The 17848-nt window shown below is 34.8% G+C and overlaps 1 long non-coding RNA gene across 1 annotated transcript in view; it reads right to left on the bottom strand.

Annotated features, from left to right (window-relative positions):
* Positions 1-7046: 7046 nt before the first annotated feature.
* Positions 7047-17848, bottom strand: part of LOC115414102 (uncharacterized) — a 54529-nt gene continuing 43727 nt past the window's right edge. Inside the window, exon 3 of the long non-coding RNA XR_003934563.1 lies at positions 7047-7104. This is a non-coding gene — a long non-coding RNA (uncharacterized LOC115414102). The remainder of the gene's footprint in view (positions 7105-17848) is intronic.

Here is a 17848-nt window from a genome sequence, read left to right as displayed (position 1 = left end):
AAACCAGGGATACATGTTAACACTGGAAAAAGCTATATATGATTGTGTGAGTATATGTCGAATCCGTTTTCTTTTATTACAACAGGCTTTACATCCTTTGTATGTACTGCAGACCCCTGGTTCAAATAAAGGGATGACAGAAAAAGTAGGTCCTCACAACAATCCATTTAATGAGGAGTATGCATGAAAAAAAGAGAAAAGAATAGAGGCAGTGTAAAGTGATGATGACCTTTTTAACTGTGGAAACATGGTGTTTGTTTCTTCCAACTCCCACGAGGGTTAAAGAAAATATGCAGTTGTCATATTATGTATAAATGGAAATCAACAGTTCTGTGACCTTGTAGATACTGTAACTTAACTTATTTCAGTGTGTTGACATTTTAACCCATAAAGACCCAAACATCCACCGTCGACCGAAAGCATCTGCTGATATAAACTATTTAATATCTGTTGATTCAATAATCCTATCAATACGTGAAAATAATTGGTGAAAAATACAGTTTGTCGTCTTTTCATAGTGTCCAGCCATCAGGTTTTCTCAGTGTATTCAATACTGAGCAATGAAATTAGACACAGTGATAGGGATGGGAATCGAGAACCGGTTCTTTTGAGAACCAGATCCCAGTAGCTCCATTCCTTGGAATCGTTTGCCTGCCTGCTTAACGATTCTGCTTATCGATTCGCCTTTGTTGCACATATGCGATGACGTCACACATACACTGCATTGTTTTGGTCAGTACGTAGCCAACATGGCGTTGAGGCAGAAACGGTCTGAAAAGACGACACCAGGTCCACTTACTTGGAACACTGTCAAAGCTTCCATTTCTTCCAAAGGGTGGAATCCCTCCAATATGTTCAAACATTTGTCCACAGCATGTGATTCATTGACAGAAATGTCATGTATTTGATACGCTGTTTAGCAACGCTTGTGAATATAGCGGCAGAGTGAACACCAGGCCCAGTTCTGGTTCCGGTGCAGGCAACAAACGTCGTACCCCCTCAAATACAAGTTTCCGAAGGTAGGGGAAAGGAAATGAGGTGCACAACAACGAGAGACGATTCGAGCCAAGTTGAATCGAGTCGAACCGGTTCAACGTAGTGGAAATGCGGCAATAGAGGAATTAGTAAAGCGTCTTTAGTTTCACTTTCACTGCAGTCCCCCCCCCCCCCCCCCCACGAACCAGGCCCAGTGTCATCTGTTATTATTATTTGTACATACTGTATATGTTATATTTTCTGTGCAGAGATGGAAATATAAAAGACAGCTGATGCAAACACACCTGTTTGTACTCTTTTTTTTTTCTTTTTTTTTTTTTTTGTCTCTTTATGGGCTCAGCGGCTGACAGGCAGCTGTCTGTACCGATAAGGCAGCAGCCAACACCAACTGTACTCCCAGTCATCATTGCCCATTTTTCTAACACCTTTGCTTGTGTATCCTCTTTTATTTGGACCTTTTACCAGGGAGTATCTCACACTACTTTGTTTTTTTTTTTTTTTTTTTTTTTCCTACTTGTCTTGTCAGCGTCCTAACAGCAGAATGGTAGTCTGGTTCCTTTTGGTGCTGAACAAATTTGCTTTGCCAAGGGTAACTTCATAAAGTATATGAAGCGCCCTTTGATATTCTACTGTGTTTATTATGAGTTTTGTTGAACCACATTTCAATGCCGGACCTGACATGGGGGGTGGGGGTGGGGGGTAGAAGAAGGGGAGAGAACAAGAGAGAAGAAGGTGGCGAAGACCCTCACAAGAAAGTATCAACAATACAACAGCAACAACCATGGAGACAATTATAATGGTGACAAAACTACAACCAGAACTGAATAAACTGGGCAGAAGAGAGAGAAAAAAAACAGAACAAACAAAAACTACAAAAAACAAACAAAAAAAAAACCACAACAATGAGATACATAAGACCTATGAAATGAAGAATATAAGAAAGCATGAACAAAATGTCATATACCACATTCGCACAATAATACCTAACAAATAATACCAGAAACAACTCCACACAACATCAGTTGTTCACATTCATCTGCTGTGACAGAGTGAACCAGGCAAACAGACTGAGGTGAAGAACACAGACATGCAACCACAACCGCACTCCCTCCAAGGATCAGGGACCGACCAAGAGGCCCCAAGGCCCGGCCACCCAGCAGACACCACAGAGAGGGGGGATCCAGCCGCCCCCCCCGAGAGGCAACAATGTGCCCGCCCCGAAGATGGTTGAGGGAGGCCCCCACCAGAGGCCCCACAGCAGCCGAGCACAGGCCCCAGGAGGCCAGGGACGCCAGCCGCCACCCCGCCGCCGGGGGCCGGCCACCCAGGGGCAGGCAAGGCGCCGGTCCCTGAGCCCACGAGCCCAGGAGCCACCCATCTCCCCGGGCAGGGGTCCCACCCAGCACACCGGGCGGCCAGGCCGGCCCAGACCGTTTGTTTGTACTCTTTTATTCCCTCACCCAATGAGAATCGATAAGAGAATCAGATCGATAAGCAAAATCAATAACACTGGGTTACAAAAAAAATGTTTTTGCAAGTCGTCTAGGTTTTTTCAACTGAATTCGGACCATTTTGCACCGCTAAATCCAAAATGACATCTGTTTTTCTCAATCAGGTCAGGTTTTTTGATTTTGAAAAATTTGATCTTCTCACTAAATTGATTACATTTTCGTGACTTTATCAGTTGATTTTTTTATATAGTTCTCACCCAAAATAGGTTTTAAGAGAAAAAAAAATCATTTTCTAACAGGATTCCTGTTAGGTACAATGGTGTATTCACCGCAGATGTAGCAGAATACGTCAGGCTTATTTTTGCAAGATCTTCTAGTCGAAGCCATTTCATTCACCTGTAATATTAAAAAAACATTAATCATAAATTGGCAAAAGTAAAATCTTCAGAACTCATTTATTGCAAGAAATATGAAAGAATTTTGTATCATGATGTGAAAATGCCCATAAATGTAAGCATAAATGTTAAAAAGCCAATATGTAGCATAGTTCAGAAAGTTGACCTGATTGAGCAAAATGAATGTGATTTTTGGATTCAGCACACCAAATTATCCTAAATCAGCTCAAAAAACTTCAACAATAAATTTGTTGTTGACCAGTGTAATGGAATCGGAATCATTAAATATAAGAAAACACTTGATTTTCAATGAAAATTTGCAAAATACAAAAGATGATATCATAATAAATGGTGATAAATCACTTAAGAAAGTTTAAATAGAGAGAAAAATTCATCTGGGAGCTGACATTAAAGTCACTTTGGGTCTTTATGGGTTAATATAGCACACATGTGAATACTTAACTGTATTTTACCTGGTTTAGGTACAATATTTGTGCTTTTAAATCAAGTCTTCTTCAACATATGCCTCACCCATCTGTAGTGATATGAATCCCTGGCATTCCTTGACCACCAGATGAAATATGACACAACACACGGGTTTAACTTTATCATTATTACCGGGCTTTAAGAGACGTGAGGAATGCTGCTGAGCTGATGAGCTGAGCGCCTTCCGCCACCTTCTCCTCATTTGTAAACCACCTCAGTGGGGCTGAAAAGCTCTCCGTGGCTTTGAGAGAGAGAGGGGAAGAGAGCGCCGGAGCATAATTTTTCTTCATCCGCGTCCACCTGGCTTATATTTATCTGCAAAATGTTACGGGTGAAGTCATTAATCTTTTTTTTTTTTTTTTTTTTTTTTTTTTTTGTGTTGAGCAGATGAAGTGTTTAGATTTCAGATACGGTTAGTGCCAACCGAAAGGCATGTTCATCATTATCAGCCTTCAGAGAGGGGATGACTAAAGGAGCTGTGGCTTAGGCAAACAGCATAATCACAATCAGAGAGCCAGGAAAAAAAAAAAAAATCCCTCACAGACACCCCTGGTATCTGTAGCAGAGGTGGCTGGAAATCTCATTATTATAACAAGAAATGCCTCTATAGGACGCATGAACAGGTTAACGAAATAAAGCAAAGCCCCTCACTAATGAGATAATGTGTAGAAACCAACGCTGATGACTTCGCAGCGTGCTTTCAGAGCGATTTTACCGTCTTAACCCTGTAAAGCCTGAACCGTCAAATCATTGACAGACTAGAAAAGCACTCGCAGAGCGCAGATCTCCGCCAAGGAAGATTTTATAGTAAACCAAATCATTAAATTTCATAATATGGGATTTCATAAATAATTCATTAGTATGTTCGTAGTCACCGGCCTTATTAATAATACGTATGGTTCGTTTTTGTAGGAGGACTATAGTATTTACAGTTGTTTCATATGTCGAGCCCCACAATCCCACACAATATGACATATAAGGAAGTAGAAGTGGTAAATTATATGTAGTGCCTTGTGGTTGAGTAGATTTCTGGACTTATACAAGATTGCCACTGACCTTGCAATCTTTCCTTTTATATATCTAATATGTGGTTTCCATGTTCATTTGTGATCAATAACAACCCCTAAAAATTTTTATATCAAACACTCTTCAATTTCAGCATCACATATTTTTAATGTAATGTCCCCATCAATTTCTTTTCCATTTCCAAAAAACATAAATTTAGTTTTTTTTTTTTAATGTTAGATGACAATCTATTGACATCAAACCAGGTTTTAAGAATTTCTAAATCTCTTTTAACCGTGGACAGAAGTTCCTTTAGATTTTTCCGAGAACAGTACAGTAAGAACAGAACAGAACATTAATAACTAGACTGATTTGGAAAGAACACTCTAAAAATCGTACATACTGTACCTTTAACCCTTTCATGCATACTGGTCACTACAGTGGACAGTTATTCTACAGTTGGTCTCTTGTATTTATGGATTTTGTTGTTCTTTTTTTTTTTTTTTTTTTTTTTTTACACATATCTTTATTAAAGTTTTAAGACACTACATGTCTTTCTGACATGAATTGGTAACATGGTGTAGATCTCTCCTGAGGATAAACCCCCAGAATCACGAGCCCTCCCCATAGTTTCACACAATTTATCAGTAAATACATGTTTCTGTGCGTCAAAAATTAAACATGGGGTGTCCAGCTGAGTGGATTTTTTGCAACTTCATGAAAAATAGGTTCATAAGATTTTTTTTTTTTTTTTTTTTTGTCATTATTACTTTTTTTACGTATTTAAAAAATATATATACAGGATGTCCCATAAGTCTCCATACATAGCAAAAATAAACATTCTTGACATAAACCATTTTTATTTATATAATATGCTCTATATGACTGCCATTTTGTCGGGAACACATTTCAATGGGTGTCCTCCACTGCTGAAGAACTACAGGGGTTGGACAAAATAATGGAAACACCTTCACCTCAAGATGATAATGCCCCAATCCATACAGCTAGAATTGTTAAAGAATGGCATGAGGAACATTCTAATGAAGTTGAGCATCGTATGGCCGGCACAGTCCCCAGACCTCAACATTATTGAGCATTTATGGTCAGTTTTAGAGATTCAAGTAAGACGTCCATTTCCACCGCCATCGTCTCTAAAAGAGTTGGAGGGTATTCTAACTGAAGAATGGCTTAAAATTCCTTTGGAAACAATTCACAAGTTGTATGAATCAATACCTCGGAGAACTGAGGCTGTAATTGCTGCAAAAGGCGGACCTACACTATAATAAATTATATTTTGTTGATTTTTTAAGGTGTTTCCATTATTTGTCCAACCCCTGTATAAAGAAGAAATATAAAGAAATACATGTTAGAACCATATATGTATGGAATGTTATGTCTCCTATGTATGGAGACTTATGGGACACCCTGTATATTATTTTATTTATTTATTTATTTTAATTTTCAGAAGAAAATTTTCTATCACGTTTTTTCCATGCCTAAAGAGGAATAAAACACTCAGGAAAAAATTTTGATTAAGGTTCTCATAATTCGTGCACGAAAGGGTTAAAGTCTTTTTATTGCATATCCCAAAATGTTGTCCGTTTTAAAAAGTCTGCAAAACAACAGACGAAGCTAACTATAAGCTAATGTAATACTTTACACACAAGCAGTACTCGGAGGCTTCGGAGGTTGTGGTTGTGGTGTTCCTTCTGTTTTTCATCTTGGTTCTGACAGCTACACAATAAAAAAGTCATTTGTCTTGGATGTGGAACATGAACTTTGATACGTGCGTTCTTTTCTGATTGGCTGGTTCACAATGCAATGGTTTATTCATTTGATTTTTTTTTTTAAGGTCACGGTGGGGGTTGAATCATATCCCAGCATACTTTGTGTAGGAGTAACACAGGCAGATATAGCCAATGGGAAACATATCAGAGCTTCGGTTTGGGTTATCGACTTCCTTCTGTCATCGCTCCATCATGTATGACCTGGAGACCAATCAGGGCAGAGCGGAAGTCCAACTCTGACCTCAACCACTGCATCGTTAAGGCTGTTGAAGGTGATTTGGTTCTCGTTAGATATGAAAACAAGTTGGTTTCATATGCAGAGGCTTGTTTATGGTGCTAGTTTTCAACATAAAGGGTGACTGGAAGACTCTACAGGGTGGGGAAGCAAAATTTACAATATTTTGAGGCAGGGATTGAAAGACAGTGTATGACCACTTTAATTTATTGAAAGTCATGAGAATTATTTGCCACAAGAAAATTTACATCATAGAAAATGTTTTTATTCTATGTGTCCTCCTTTCTCAATAACTGCCTTCACACGCTCCTGAAACTTGCGCAAGTGTTCCTCAAATATTCGGGTGACAACTTTCCCATTCTTCTTTAATAGTATCTTCCAGACTTTCTCGTAATAGTTTTGCTCATAGTCATTCTCTTCTTTCCATTATAAACAGTCTTTATGGACACTCCAACTTTTTGAAATCTCCTTTGGTGTGACGAGTGCATTCAGCAAATCCCACACTCTTTGACGTTTGCTTTCCTGATTACTCATATGGACAAAAGTTTCTGAAAAGGTATGGATAATAGTGTAGGTATGATTATGACATCAATATATGTTTGGTTTCAAAACAATTGACGTAGTGCCTGCTGAGAAAAAACAACTAAATGTTCATCGTAAATTTTGCTTCCCACCCTGTACACTGTTTCGACTTTACGACGCCTGAGTCTTGTCCGCCATTTTGTCTCCAGCCCCACAGTATAGAGTGTCTGTGTTTGTGCTCCACAATTTTCTCGGTATCCTCGCCTTTTTCACCTCCTTTTTCACATCATGGCCCCAAAAAAGAAAGCAGGATCTTCTAGCAATGCTGGTCCAGCCAAGAGGAAAGCCATTACGATGGCGACGAAGCTGGATATTTAGATTTAGGGGGTATTAAAGGGTTAATTCCGATTTAAGCGGAAATTCGGGTTACGTCGCCAGCGTAGGAATGGAACTCGTTTGTAACCCGAGGACCTCCTGTAGTTTTAATTTGAATTTTAATTTCATATACTTAAATTTGGAACCAATATTCACTTTTGAACTCTTTGAAAAGGTTCGTTAAGCATCTTTGTGTTATTTATGCAATAAATAATCCAAATTTTTCAAATCATATTTTATCTTTTTTGTGTGTTTTTTGTCCTTTGTGTTGATATAGTAGGTTAAAGTGAAAAAACAATAGACAGATGAGATAGATGAAGTTGTGCTGAAAAAAAAAAAAAAAAGATACCAAACATGGGTATAGGAGACATTTCTTTGTATATATAAAGGCAAAATCAAAAGTACTGAAAAACAGACAAAATAGGCTCAGACCACTAAGGGTTAAACCGCAAATAGAAGCATGTGATCCCATTATGTATTAGGTCATTGTCATATATGGACAAGATAAATATGTTGGAAATAATTTGGCAAATACTAGCCAATCACAGACAGTAATATCTGTATTTGTAGTTGTATTTTTGTTTTTTTAAATTTTTTGTTCCAGATTTCTAACATTTTCTGTTACTGCACTAATGTAATTGTTTTGTCTGATTTAACATTAACCCTTTATCGGGCAAGTGACTATTTTTGGTATTTTACAAGACAGTGCGTCAGCAATCTCAGGTCCAATGTGGTCTCCAGGGTCTGTAAGCTCCACCTCTGCATGAACAGTGAGGTACCTGCTTGTTAGGTACCATGAAGTAATGGTACTAATGTAAGGAATGATGTTCAAAGGGATCATGTGGATGTGGACAGGGTCTGGATCAGCACTTATGGTGGTCTAATGTTCTAAGAGTGATGTTCTAATGGTCTAAAATACACGTTCCTTTCACCTTACATATGTTTCTGTTGTATTTTTATATTACTTCTTGGATTTTTTTTTTTTTTTTTTGCCACTTATGGGCAAGGAACCAAATATGGTAACTTCATTGACCTTGAATCTCTACATGACAGTAAAACATTTTGAAAAATTTCACAGAAGTAATAAAGTCATGTTATGTCCTCCAATCAAGGTTATAATAGTTTTGGATTTTTCATTATAGTTAGTTTTATATGGTTTTGACTTTTTTTTTTCTCTAATTCAGTTAGTTTTAATTAATTTTTGAGCAGATTTGCTGGTTTTTATTAGTTTTCGTTATTTTCTAAATGCTTAGTTTTAGTTTAGTTTTAGTTTTTTCATATTTTTATCTTCTTTCCCATCTTACTTGCCATCTTATTCAAATAAACACAGACAGGACTCTGCTGCTTTCTCCCAACTTTAGTCTCCATGTTTCCACGAAGAGTGGGGACCAGAAGACGACTGGAAACCACAAGAGACGACAAGTGATGGACCGTCAAGTGCCGTATGGTGCCAGCTAAAATTGCTCGAGGGAAATAAATCAATTTCCTATCAGTCCAACATCGAAAAAGACAAAAACGAAGGGAATTTTATCTCTAACTTTTATACGTTTTAGTTAGTTTTGTAAACACTAGGGATGTCCGATTGGCTTTTTTGCCAAAAACCGATATGCCGATATTGTCCAATATTTCCGATTCCGATATCTACCGATACCGCTGCCGATATATGTGGGATATTAAACTAATTTTAGGTAACATCACATATCTCCTGTCATGGAATTAACACATCATGCCTAATTTATTGCATTGTATTGTATTGTAGTACTGTCTGTGCAAAGAATACATACTTCAACTTAAGGTGGAAAAAATGCCATATTTATTTATTTTCTCCCTCCCTCTATGAGTTCATTACAGTGTGGCAACTCTACTGTACAATTTTGACAATTTTGAAAACTGCACATTTCTTTCAGCTACAAACAATGCGTCATTTACGTGTCGGTAAATGCTGGCGAAATCAAGGCATTATTTATCTGTTTTAATGATAGGCAAAAAAAAAAAAACGATAACGATATTCACTGATACTACATTTTTATGCCAATATCGGGCCGATAATATCGGTGGGCCAATATTATCGGACATCCCTAGTAAACACACAATACAGTTTCAGTTAGTTATCATTTTTTTTTTTAATTATAGTTTTATTTATTTCAGTTAACGAAAATGTTTTTCCAATTCTAGTTTTACTCATTTCGTTAGTTTTTGTTAACAATAATAATATAATATATAATAATAATAATAATAATAATAATAATAATAATAATAATAAATAATATAATAATAATAAACTTTATTTGTATAGCACCTTTCATACAGAAATTGTAGCCCAAAGTGCTTCACATTGATTGAAAAAAATACAATATTAAAATACATTAAGATTTGATTAGAAATACAATAAAATAAAAATAAATATAAAAACAGCGCACATTAAAATATTTGATTATGCATAGAATTTTTGAAGTGCAAGAAATAAGATGAAATTTGAAATACAATAAATAAAAAAATAAAAACAGAAATACAATAAAATAAAATAAAAAATAAAAAACGCACATTCCTGGTTCCTGAATTGTGACCCCATTTTTATCTCCTTTCAAAGGCTAATGAGAATAAAAATGTTTTTAATTTGGTTTTAAATATATTCAGTGAACTGGCTTCTCTAATGTCTTTTGGAATTGTATTCCATAACTTTGGTGCATAGTTAGTAAAGGCTGCGTCCCCCATTTTCTTTGTAATATTTCTGGGAATTGCTAGTAACCCTGCGTTTGATGACCTCAGTGTTCTAGTTTGTACATAACTGATCAGTGAGTTTGCAATGTAGTTTGCAATAACAGACTTACCTCCTATCACACACTAAGGTTGAAATGTTGAATTTCAGAGGATTTCTATGAGTGAACTATAAAGGGTTAAGTTGTAATACCACGAACTGTTGTTGGAGTTAGCCTGAAAAAGCCTTTGTTTTTGTAGACTTACACTGAAGTGCACTCAGCAACAACAAATACTAGTCATGATGGTTTAGAGTGATTGGACTCAATTGCACGGTGCTGGAGGGAAAAACGGATTTATTAACAAAACACAATGGTGAAGACACACATGAAACCTGGGGGTGGTGAAGGTCAGAGTCAATGAAGAGGGTGATGAGTCCAGCTTATGGAGAGATGAGAATGACAATGATCCAACGCCGCACGGCTGCAAAACCAAGCCTTAAATAAGCTCGATTGTGACCGGTGAGTGAGGGTAGACGGAAGTGGAGAGGGAGGAGCCGGCGGTAACACCAGCGCAGACCATGACAATATGAATTTTTTTTTTTTCTTTATACCCGGAATCATTCTGGTCTCATTAATTTTATTTGGATTTCCTATAAACTGATCTGGTGGTCCATCTTTAACCCTCTATATTTCACTCATAGAAATACTCCGAAATTCAAATTTCAAGCTTAGGCCACATTCAGACCAAGGTTATGGTTATGGTTAACGAAAACTAATGAAATGACGAAAACTAGAATTGAAGAAACATTTCCGTTAACTGAAATAAATAAAAACTATAATTAAAAGAAAAAATAACTAACTGAAACTGTATTGTGTTCTTACAAAACTAACAAAAACGGATAAAAAATTATGGATAAAATTCCTTTTGTTTTCGTCTTTGTCAACATCGGATTGATACGAAATCGATTTATTTCACTCTAGCGATTTTAGCTGGCGGCACCCTACGACACTTCAGTCCGTCACTTCTCGTCACTTGTCGTCCTCACTCTACCTGGAAACATGGAGACTAAAGTTGGGAGAAAGCAGCAGAGTCCTGTCTGCGAGTTATTTGAATACGACAAAACTAAAATTAATACTAAAACTAACTAAAACTAAGCCTTTAGAAAAAAAAAGAAAACTAATAAAAACTAGCAAACCTGCTCTAAAAACAAATTAAAACTAACTGAATTAGAAAAAAAAAGTCAAACTAAATAAAACTAAACTATAATGACAAATCCAAAACAAAAGTATTAAAACCTTGGTTCAGACTGCAGCCAAATGTGGTACAACTCCAATTTTTTGCCGCCATTAAAACTATACTCAAATAATTGACATAAAAGCATATCTATAGATAGGTGTGCTGTTTGAATGTCTGGGGTCACGAGAAATTTCTAATCATTAAAAAAAAAAAAAAAAAAAAAATTAAAACTTACTAATAAAATTTGACATTATATAGCCTAAATGTTGCTTAAAAAATTATTTGCAACATATTAAAGCAAACTATTACATGATCAAAAACAAATTAATTTAAGCCAAAAAAAATGTCTCTGTTTTGAATGTCTGGGGTTGTCTGAAATTTCTAATAATTTATAAAAAATTTAGAAAAAAAAAAAAAAATTTAAACTTACTAATAAAATTTACATTATATAGTCTAAATGTCTCTTAAATTAACGTTTATTTGCAACATAATAAAGCAAACTATTACATGATCAAACACAAATTAATTTTAATAAAAAAAAAAAAGTCTTTGTTTGAATGTCTGGGGTCACCAGAAATTTCTAATATAATTTATTAAAAAAAATGAAAAAATTAAAACTCACTAATAAAAATTGACATTATATAGTCTAAATGTCATCTAAAATTCACGTTTATTTGCGCCATAGTAGTAAACTATTACACGATCAAAACAAATTAATTTCAAGCCAAATAAAAAAGTCTCTGTTTTGAATGTCTGGAGTTGTCTGAAATTTCTAATAATTTATAAAAAAAAAAAAAAAAGAAAAAAATTAAAACTTACTAATAAAAACTGACATTATATAGCCTAAATGTTGCTTAAAATTAACATTTTGGCAACATATTAACGCAAACTATTACATGATCAAAACAAATTAATTTCAAGCCAAAAAAAAAAAGTCTCTTTTTGAATGTCTGGGGTCGTCTGAAATTCTAATAATTATTTAAAAAAAAAAAAAAAAAAAAAGAAAAAAATTAAAACTTACTAATAAAAACTGACATTATATAGCCTTAATGTTGCTTAAAATTAACATTTATTGGCAACATATTAACGCAAACTATTACACGATCAAAAACAAATTAATTTCAAGCCAAAAAAAAAAAAGTCTCTGTTTTGAATGTCTGGGGTCGTCTGAAATTTCTAATAATTTATTAAAAATTTAAAAAAAAATTTAAAAAAAGAAAAAATTAAAACTTACTAATAAAAACTGACATTATATAGCCTAAATGTTGCTTAAAATTAAAATTTATTGGCAACATATTAACGCAAACTATTACATGATCAAAAACAAATTAATGTCAAGCCAAAAAAAAAGTCTCTGTTTTGAATGTCTGGGGTCACCAGAAATTTCTAATAATTTATAAACATAAATAAATAAATAAAGGAAAAAAAAAAACTTACTAATAAAAATTAACATTATATAGCCTAAATGTTGCTTAAAATTAACATTTATTTGCAACATATTAAAGCAAACTATTACATGATCAAAAACCAATTTGTTTTAAGCCAAAAAAAAGTGTCTCTGTTTTGAATGTCTGGGGTTGTCTGAAATTTCTAATAATTTATGAAAAAAAAAAAAAAAAAAAAAGAAGAAAACTTACCAATAAAAATCTACATTATATAGCCTAAATGGTGCTTAAAATTAACATTTATTTGCAACATATTAAAGCAAACTATTACATGATCAAAAACCAATTCGTTTTAAGCCAAAAAAAAGTGTCTCTGTTTGAATGTCTGGTGTTGTTCAAAATTTCTAATAATTCATTAAAAAAAAATGAAAAAATTAAAACTTACTAATAAAAATTGACATTATATAGTCTAAATGTCATCTAAAATTAACGTTTATTTGCACCATAGTATAGCAAACTATTAAAATTGGGTCACGAGCCAAAAAAGGTTGGGAACCACTGGGTTAATGTGAAATAGTTCTATGACATTACAGATTTTTTTTGTCCTGAATCCTGCACTCTTAATGTTTTTACAGTTAACTTTTAGTAAAGAAGTAGTAGTTGTTGCTCCAACCTTGAAATGCTACTGTTTTATCAGTGTTTGAACATCCATTTATTTTTGCTAGGCCGTATCACATGCTTGGCTGGTGGCGTGGAAAATGAAGCGAGCGGCTCCAGCCTCCGTGACACCATTCAGATTGTAATTCTTGGATCAGATCTGAACAGAATGTTGCCTTGATGGAATAGTGCTCATTTTGGGCAGCTGAGATCAGTATTGTTGGTGTATTTTAATTATTAATTGGCTCCTCGCATGATGACAGAATGAGAAGGAGGTTACACTGTCTCTGTCTAATCACTCCAAAGCTCTGCTGTAAATTTTTAGGCGATGGAGAATTGGACGGGCTTATAGTGTGAATACTAACATTATGCAGAGCAGCTTGTTTTCGCTCATTAAGTGCAATTTTTACATTTCTCCTGCGTAGTTAAAAACACTATTTATCAGAGGAGATAAGGGTGAAGATCACACCTTATCAATCATATGTTATCGCTCTTTCACATCGTGATGTTCTGCAAGTTTCTCCAAGTTACGTGTCTCCGAAGTACTTTACCTAATGTTATATTATAAAAGTAATTTGTTATTAGAAAATGTAATTATTGAGGTTGTGCTGTGCCATATATCCACTTTGATTTTCTAATTAGCTATGTTTTTTTTAGCGCTGCCGTGAAACATTGTTGAACAAAACACCTTGGAAATTCAATCAATTCTCCATTATCTCGAATGTTAACCCATAAAAACCCAAATATCCAGTGTCGACCAAAAGCATGTATTGATCTAAACCAGGCGTGTCCAAAGTCCGGCCCGGGAGCCAATCACGGCCCGCGGTCAGATTTATACGGCCCACAGCTTGGGTTTTATAATGTATTATTTATGGCCCACTTGGACTGTTGAACCGAGTATATGAATCATAAAAGGTTCCAAATGCAGTTCCTCCTTTCACCTCATGGTGGCAGCTCCACTCTAACTCTATCTGGCTCTGTGACCTTGCCGTGAACCCTTTTCGCTAATTTCTAACCATGGCGCCTGTAAATATAAAAACGAAAGTTGACAGTGACGGCCGCTGCTTCCAGGAGAAATGGGAATTACAATTTTTTTTCACTGAAAATCGAGGCGATTGTGTTTGCCTAATTTGTCAAGAGATTGTTGCCTTGTTTAAGGAATTCAGTGTAAAGAGACACGAGCAGACAAAACATGCTAACGCATACGACAAGCTAGCAGGGAGTGAGCGCTCGAAAAAGTGAAGCAAATTCCAACTGCTTTAAACTCACAACAGTGACTCTGCATGTGAACCTGAGTTCAGTGAATTCACCACCAGGCAGGCTACCAAGTTGCCAGGTTAGTTGCCTGTAACTGCTGGTGTTATGTACTTGTAGATGTGACACAAAATATTACTTTCTGAATGATTTTGTGAAAGACAAGAGTAAGAGACATATGTTTTCATCTGAAATGTTAACAGACTTTGCATTACTGAGTAATATATAGTAATGATTACTCATATAAGTCATGTTTAAAATGAATGTGGGGTTAAGATTTGTATCAACTTCTTGGGCGTTTAAGATACTCCACACAGTTTGTTCTATTTTTCTGACTCCAGATGTGAAAGGAAGGCAGAAATGTTTTTTTTTTTTTAACTTGCTCACACCTGATTGGCTTAGATTTGGTTACATTGCCATTTTAAAAAATGATATTGTGACAATGAAAATAAAATTGTTGTAGAACAGTGCTTTTATATGTAATTTTTACTGTTTAAAAAACGTCCGAAGGGACAACTGGCCCCTGGCAATCTCCACATTATCAGATCTGGCCCTCTTTAAAAAAAGTTTGGACACCCCTGATCTAAACTGTCCATCCACTAATCCTATCACTACATGTCAATAATTGGTGTAAAATACAGTTTGTCGTTTTCATGATCAACAGATATGACCCATTTGGACGTTCAGAGGTTTGTAGTTACCGTGGAAACACCATCATCTTCTACAACATTGATTCATCAGTAAAACCCACGGAGTTGGATAGTGAGGGATAACTATATTGACTAACCCTTTCATGTACAGTGGTCACTACAGTGGACAGTTGTTCTACAGCTGTTCTCTTGTATATTCATGGATTTTTTTTTTTTTTTAGTTTCATATCAGTCAACACAATACACAAAACACTGCAACTGATAACATTACTGTAACTTGGCTGTTCTTGATAAACCGAATCTAACATGTTTGAGTGTAAATCAATTCCTTGTTATCGTTATTAGACTGTAATTAACAACAAACACATTTTTTTTTGTTTTTGGCATATTATCTCCATGAAGTGACTCGTATTGGCGTTCACTACAAACAAAAGTTAAGGATATTTTTTGTTTTTGCATTTTTTTTTTTGTCATTTTTGCCATTTGTAAATAAAACTATGTCTGGTCATTAAAAAAATGTTTAATTCAATTCACACACAAAAAAAGTAAAAAGTGTTGTGCAAAAATCCCAAATGAAAAAAAAATAGCTCCAAAAATTTTAAATAGCCATAACTTTTTGTTTGCAGTGTATGTTAAAATGTGAGAGAACATCAAATTCGCAGCATTTAATGTTTTTATTTCATAGTTTTCACACAGTATATCAGTAAATACACGTTTTGTTGCTTTAAAAATTAAACGCACATTTTTGCAACTCCATGAAAAATAGCTCCATAAAAAAAAAAAAAAAAAAATCATCTCATTGTTTTTTAAATGCCTAAAGAGGAATAAAGAAAAAATCTTGATTAACGTTTTCATAATTCATGCATGAAAGGGTTAAATTGCATTGACTTCTCTTAAGACATTTCAGGTTGTTCATATTTGTTGAGGTTATTCACATTTTTTTTATTTTTTATAGTTGATTTTATTAGTACTATTGTTTCCCCTACTCTCATTTATTTAATGTGTTATGTTTTTTAGGGAGATGAACAGAATAAGAATTTCATTGCGTAGTATAACTACCTGCTTTGCTGTGCACATGACAATTAAAAAAACTCTTGAACTCTTGAATCTCTTGATTTTTTGTGAAAGGATAGTTTGTAAATGTTAGCATTTTCATATTTAACTTTTTTTTCTTTACACTAAAACATCAAGAAAATTTGCAGTTTTCATGATTTCCAGGTTATTCTGTTAGTATACTGGTCTGACCCACTTCAGATCAAATTAGTCTGTATCTGGAACCTGGTTTAAAATGATTCTACTGTTTGTTAATATCTTCTGTGTAATTTTTGCATTTCACAAATTCATCCCACAGGCCGGATTGGATCCTTTGGTGGATAGTTTTGGCCGACAGACTGTATGTTTCACACCTGTGCCATTTAGTGATCAGTCTGTTAAGTTCCTTTTTTTTAACTTTTTCAATCAGAAGTTGGTTTTATTTTGTCCATATTTATGAATCACATTCCCCGAACTGTCAGTCAAGTCTATTCGATTCTTCATTCAGTCTGTCAGTATGCTCTGAAATATCGTGAAGACCAAATCTGTGGAATAATCTAAGACCTGACTTCAAACAACATCTACTTGATCATTGTTTAAAAAGCGTCTGAAAAGGACTGTAATTCATGTAAAAATGTAAGGCTGTGTATCACTTGATCCGTATTTGATGGTTGTAATGTGGATTACATTTTTATTGTTTTTACTTTATTTCAGTTATATTGTTTTTTAATTTTTTTAATTTTTTTTTTGTGTGTATTGTTCTTTTCAGGGGATGTATTCATATAAGCCTTCTTTTTGGCTTCTAACCTCTCCTGCACAATTTTGTCACTTGTTTGAATGTTGCTGTTTTTCTATTGCTGTTTTTTTTTGTGCAAATAAATAAAATTTTTAAAAAAATTAAATAAATAAAAATTCACTCACAACATGGTAAGAATCAGGTGAAAAATAGGAAATTGTAGAATCAGTAGGTCTGTTGCTCTTCATTGGCCTTGTGTTTTCACTCAAAACTACTTTGTGCTCACTCTAATAATATATAACAGGCCCATTCTAACCTTATGTGATTGCAAATGTGTTATTGATTTGATAGAAAAAAAAAAAAGAAAAAAATCTCATTACCACCTGGAGTTATGTCCAACAATTCACATGGATTATTTGATGATTGGGCTCAGATTGTCAAATGACCTTGAGTTTGGGGGTCTCATATGAGCATGCTCCAAATGCTAGCTTTGTACTGCCCAGCTGTTGCAACAATAGATTGTTTTTCTCAATCCATCAAACAAATTAACAGTTTGCTCGGACACTTGGGTGCGAATGGCCAGCGTTGATAAAGCCTGCTTAGCTACACCAGCCCTGTCTTTGGTAAACTGTAAACAAACAGCGGCGTGTCAGGAATAGGGCGAGGCAAACATACTCAGCATTCAAGGTTACAGCAAGATATCGCTCTTTGGTGAATATTTCTGGTTTATTGTGTGAGATAATTGTGGAATTAGTCGGTAAGTGGGGTGACTGAAAGCATGTGAATGGGCGTCACCGTGTGAAGTCTGTGGATTTTACTGTCTCCTGTGCAAAAACCAATCATGTGCATCCTCATGAACTGATACTTTCTGCTGCAACAACAACAACTAAAACAACAACAACAAAACAACATACATAATATAATAATAAATAATAAGAATAATAAC

Source organism: Sphaeramia orbicularis, chromosome 22, assembly GCF_902148855.1.
Source record: "Sphaeramia orbicularis chromosome 22, fSphaOr1.1, whole genome shotgun sequence".
In the NCBI taxonomy this organism is placed as follows: Eukaryota; Metazoa; Chordata; class Actinopteri; order Kurtiformes; family Apogonidae; genus Sphaeramia; species Sphaeramia orbicularis.
The sequence above is the reverse complement of the archived record's forward strand: the minus strand, read 5'-3'. Positions and strand labels throughout refer to the sequence as shown.